Source organism: Rhinolophus ferrumequinum, chromosome 11 (assembly GCF_004115265.2).
Source record: "Rhinolophus ferrumequinum isolate MPI-CBG mRhiFer1 chromosome 11, mRhiFer1_v1.p, whole genome shotgun sequence".
Classification (NCBI taxonomy): Eukaryota; Metazoa; Chordata; class Mammalia; order Chiroptera; family Rhinolophidae; genus Rhinolophus; species Rhinolophus ferrumequinum.
In genome coordinates, this window is record NC_046294.1 from 56,440,699 (window position 1) to 56,446,698 (window position 6,000).

Consider the following 6,000-nt stretch of genomic DNA (forward strand, 5'->3'; position numbering starts at 1 on the left):
ATCTCTAAAGATGACATTCAGAAACAGCAACTGATCTAGACACCAATATCCACAATATGGCAGGTTAAGCAGTCGGAATACTTATCACTTTCAAGAAAACTAACATTGTTACTGATGCTCTAATATGCAGCTCCCATTACAATTTCCCCAATTGTCCCCAAGATGTCCTTGATTGCTTTTTTTAAAGTCCAGGATCCAATCAAGGGTTACATGTTGCATTTGGTTGTCACAATTCTTTACTTTTCTTTAATCTAGATCAATCACCCATACGTTTTGTTTTATTTTGTTTTGTTTGTCTTTCATGACATTGACATTTTCAAAGATCACAGGCCAGCTGTTTTGCAGTATGTCCCACAATGTGGATTTGCCTGATTATTTCCTCCTGATTAAATTGCGGTTAAACATTTCTGGCAAAAATTTTACATTGGTGATGTCGTGTGCTTTCCATTCCATCAGTTATCTAGTTACATTGTTATCTTTTTATTCATTTTGTAGCTATGCGTACTAAGCAAGCATCAGCCAGTAAATAAAATATTTAAAACAATACATAAAAACAGCTACCATGAGCACCAGCTATACCAGGCATAGTGCCAGACATTTAAAATATATTATTTCGTTTAAACCTCACCACAATCTGGCAAAGAAACAATCTTCAAAGAGGTTAACTAAGTTGCCCAAGGACACACATGCAGCGATATAAAAATATGTGCATGCACGTGTGAACACACACACACACTTTACCATACAATCTCAGGTTCATGGTCGCCCTGAGGATCCTCCAGGGATAAGCTCAGAACCCCTACCTGAGACTAATCTTGAAGAGGCCTATCTAGTTTTCAATAGTTGGACTCCTACAGGAAAAAAACTGAAATTACATTATCTATGGTCCATACAAAATTCTTCCATACTTGGAAATGTTTTTATTTGGAAATGAGCCACATTTTCACCACAACCAAGAAAACAGGATAATGGCTCCATAAGTGATTATAACATTGTGGTGTTTTTATTGTTTGTCTTTTTTGTTTTTATTCTGCAACAAACTGAGAAAAATAAAGACAATGTAAAGAATTTTTTATAAAGCTAAATATATTTTAATTTTAAAATTGTGCTCTTCCTACAAGTTTTGATAGTAAATGCTCTTTATTTTATGAGATAAAAGCGAAGGGGTACATGTAAAAAATATCCTTAGGAAAACAATCATTGTCAACAGTCTCCCCCTCCCCGTTTTATTTTATTTTATTTTTGCAATTTTACTTATCTATGACATTCAAAAGTCTGAGACCCATTGATTTAGGGAACTCTAAACAATTAAAATTATTTTTGAGAAACTAACTTAAATAAAGGAAGTACAGACCAAAAAGAAACCAGATCTGATATATTTCTGAATTTCCCTAAAAGTCACCCACAAAACACCTCAAAGGCTTCAGGTCTCAGGAATACATGTTAATGGATGTGTTTAAAGGATTTTACACTTGACATTTGCATTACTAATTGCCCTCTTCCAAAGTGTTGATAATTCCTGCTTTTGAATGGGCCCTTAGTGACTTAGGTTAGTTCACTCAATCAACAAATATTCAGAGTCCCTAATTTATGCTAGATACTCTATTAGGTGCCTGGGAACACAGTCTGGAGAGGTTTTTTGCCTTCATGTCTCAGGTCAAAGTCACCAGCCACTTTGTTGATACTACCCCTCCCCCGCAGGAAAGAAAAATGAAACCCTCCTTTGGGGCGGTGCTCTCCTAGCAAGACCTGTATACCTCTCCGTATGTGATCATTTGATTATGTTTTCCTCCCTCTCTGAAGCAAATTATTCCAAAGCAAACACTATCTTATTCAATGCTATCTTCCTAGTGCAGTGCACATATAGCTGGTGATCAGTATAAATTCATGAAATAAATATATTTTTCAGGGGAGGAAACTGAAGGTTAGAAAAAGAATGTGATATGTCCAACATCAAACTGCTAATAAATAAGTCGTATCCAGTCTCAGAAAGCCACACCAGAGATCTCTCTATTCTACCATGCTGCATCCATGCAGACAGGGTGAGAAAAAGATCTTAGATGTCTTCCAGGAACCTCAAACTCAACATGTCCAAAATTCCCTCCTTCTCAAAAAAAAACCCAAAAACCCCCAAAAAACAAAAACAAACAAACAAACAAACAACAACAAAAAAAACAAGCAAAAATCTAGTCCCCGTCCAGTGTTCTCTTTCTCTGTAATGGTATCCCCAATGGCTCAAGGAAAAACTCAAGTCTTCTCGACTCTCTCTTCTCCCTATCCCCACATCCAATCAATCAACAACCTTATCAATTATAATCTTCAAACTTAGTGTCTCTCCAGTCTCTTCCCTTGTCTCCAAGCTGCCTGCCACCACCCTAGATTCAAGACACCATCATTGCTCACCGGGACAACAAAAATGACTTGCTGTTTGGTCTTCACGCATTTGCTTTGGCCACTCCTCACTTAAGGGAAATTGACTTTTAGGGAAATTTAGAAGTATATCAGATCTTGTTTCTTTTTGATCTGTACTTCCCTGATTCCAGTTAGTTCCTCAAAAATAATTTTAATTGGATAGCGTTCCCTAAATCAATTCATTTCAGACTTTTGAACTTTAAAGATAAGCAAAATTAGAAAAAAAGATAAAATGGGGGTGAGCTGTTGACAATGGTTATTTTCCTATAGTAAAGATATTTTTTCAATGTCTTTAAAAATTAAGTGGAGACCTGGTTTTCCACTTGAACTCTTCTCCACTTAACAGCCATAGTGATTTTTAAATTTTAAATAAATACATCTGTAATTGATCTAGCTAATTAAAGCCCTTTATTAGGTTCCTGTCGCCCTTAAGATAAAGGCCAAAATTCACCTGTGGCTCAGAAAACTGCCCCCTCTCTAGCCTCTGCTCACCTCTCCACCCTCATTCTTCTTCATTCTGCCAAGTAAAGCAAGGGGCAAGGAGCATTATCCCTTTGCAAATATGTAAACCGAGGCAGTAAGACGTGCATAGTTACTCAAGGTCACAGAGACAGCAGTGATGGGGCCAAATCTAACAGCTCAGATCATTTCTCCTCCCTAAAACACTACAAGGCATGGGTGGGAGAGGGAGCATCTTAGAAGAAGAAAATTAGGAATGAGAAGGTGGTGAGAGAGAGGTTTAGGACGACAGCTTCTGAATCTGCCTGTCACACTCGTTGCCTCCAGATGGACAACAGTTAGACTTTCCATGCCTAGAGAAGCACTAATGTTAAACAAACATAACTACCACCACACCCTTCTCCTTAAGAGGAGGGTATAAAATAACAAACTTCTTTCATCCACGAAGGAGAAGAAACCACAGGAGGGAAAGATGTTGTCACTGCAAGTCTGTCTAAAAAAAACAAATGGGCAGTTGGGCCACCTGGGTTGTTCCTCTGCAAATCAACAGAAAAGGGAGGGGGAAAGAGCCTTCCCACCGCTCACTGGAGCAGGGATAAGAAAAATAAAGTATGAAATGAGGCAGAAACCATTGGAAGTCTACTTATTCTTTGGGAATCATGAGACCATTTCATATAAAGCACTTAAAAACTTTGCTATCCCACTGGCAGTTCTTAATACAGTTCTTAACAATACGATTCGCATGAGCTCAACTGCAACATTTCATTGTCCATATGTTTCCAGGGCCAAGTTTCGTCTGTCACACAAGCCACAAACCAGGCCAAGGGGTCAGGCTCATTGCTGCCCATCCTGTCAAAAACCACCTGCAAGAAAAAGAAAACAAAGCCTCCTCAAAGAGGAGTCTGTCAATTAAATACCCACACAGTCTACACACAGCCTGGAGTTTCTAGGTGAGGTAAAGAAGGGGTGAGGAGGATATTCAGGGATTGGGAAGAGGCTTAGAGAAAGAGATGTGATCTACTGGTGATGAGAGGAAGATTTTGAAACACAGAGGAAAAATGAGAATTGTAAATGGAGAAACAGGGAAATAAACTGAAAGAACTTCAAGAGACATAGAGGGTTGGGGAAAGGAAGGTACAGAGTAAAAGGGTAAGGTGCCCAAAAGAGCAGACAGTAAGCAACAGAGAGACATAGGGAGAGGCAAAGCCAGGCAGTCCATTTTCCCCCAAATCCAAAAGCTGCTCATCGAGTTCCAATAAATCACTCTACTACAAAGCCCATACAATGGACGGTCCTTTGCATTCAGTAACAAGCAGCATTAAACCAAGCATCACCCAGCTGCAACTTTGGAGGTCTAAGTGTCTGAATTAAAAATGAACAAAATTTGTTCAGCAGCAGAAGACAACCAGTGATGACTTTCCCCCAATGCCTAACTTGGCTATAAAATGGTTTGTTATTTTAAATTTAAGTGTAAAATACACAGCATTTTTCCTTCTTTTGACGTTCCAAGAGGGGGTGTGGTTGACCCCAGGTCCATTCATTTCCCAGGTTGTAGATCTCTCAGCTAAGACTGGCCCCATCTGTTCTTGAATCAGCCAGCTGTTTATCTCAAAGTAACATATTCATTGCACTATCATCCTAATAACTTGCAAGAAGAGCCAACATCATACAAGTCAGAATGCTTTCTGTCCAGTTAAACGTGCCACTTTGTTTAAAAACAAAAACCAAAAAACCACTGCGATGCTCCTTGATTTCCCTGGCCAGGATCACTCTTCCGTGGGTACCCGTCAGTAATGGCAAATGAAGGTTAACAGTGCTTCTAACTTTCCCTAATGCAGGGAAAAATGAACCCAGGTTTCCTTAATGATCCCTTCTCCAAACCGTTATTTGTGATTGGTGACTGTGCCTCAGGAAACAGCAGCTCATTATGGTACCGCTGCCAGCGGCAAGGAGCCTATTGCAATGTAATTTAAAACACTCATACAAGCACAAATCTGTCGGCTCCACTTCCAAACAATCCTGAAATCCTGCAGTCGGGAGAACACTAAACGAAAATGCTGCCTCCAGCAGCCTGAGAGAAGCTTCTCTAGACACGTGAAATGTTTCTGACTGGCACGGAGTGCACCATTAAAGGACACTGTCACCTCAAATCAGCAGAAAAGGCGAGACAAACGACACACACACACACACACACACACACACACACACAAAATAGAGCTCCACAAAACTAACCTACTCAGAAGCACGCTCATCTGAAAAATGAATAGTGAGTGTTCGCCCAGGAGACACAGAAATGTTCTAAAGTAGTGTGACCACATCAAATCACTGTCTCCATTTCTCCCCACGCATCACCCTTTCCCACTCAAACCTCAGCACTCGGGCCGTCTGTGACAGGACTGCAGTTCCCCCCCTCTGCCTTCTTCTGATTTTCCAAAAGCACTTCCCAACATCCTCCCCAGCCCAGCCCCCTCTCTCAGCCTCCGAAAGGTTGAGGGGAGTTGCGACTGGAGAATTGGCAGGAATCGGTCCTCTGGCGGGGGAAGGTTGCTCGAGTTGTTCTTTGCAGTGACCCAAATTGCCCAGAGCTTTTCGCTTAGCAGAGCTTGCGAGCACCCCCCGAATCCTCCCGTCCCCCATCTTCCCAAAAGAAAGCCTTGAGAATTAAGCGGGAGGAATAACTTGGTAGAATCATTTGAATAAATCACTTCAACTCACCTGGTTTGGGATTTTTCTCCCCACCCCAGGCATAAACAGAAATGATGTGCGAATGAGTCACGCACGTAACGGAAGGTGTTGCGATGTCCTAAGTCCAAGGGCTGGAATCAGTCCCTGCCCTGGTGCCGCTGCTACTCTTAGCTCAGCTGGAGCGAGCGGCAATCGCAAGCCCAGCAGCAGCAGGGGGGTGGATAAACCGTAGCACAATGAATGCAGTGGGGTTTTTGCAATGACATCATTCCTCTGTCCAAAAGGCCCCAATAGCCATGCTCAGGAGCTCTGCATTCTGGGAATTGTAGTCTTCTTAGAGCCTGGCGGGACCCTGAGGCTATTGCCGGAACTACAATGCCCAAAATGCACCGAGGTCGGACGCGCCCAGAACGAGCAAAAGGAGTGAGGGAAGCTCGGCCGCCA

The 6,000-nt window shown here is 41.6% G+C and overlaps 1 protein-coding gene across 1 annotated transcript in view; it reads right to left on the minus strand.

Moving 5' to 3' along the window:
- RAB30 (RAB30, member RAS oncogene family) overlaps nt 1-5,793 on the minus strand; it is a 75,946-nt gene extending 70,153 nt beyond the window's left edge. The window contains exon 1 of the mRNA XM_033119523.1: nt 5,587-5,793. The gene's annotated coding sequence lies outside the window, so the exon portion shown is untranslated. The remainder of the gene's footprint in view (nt 1-5,586) is intronic.
- Between the last annotated feature and the right edge of the window lie 207 nt (nt 5,794-6,000).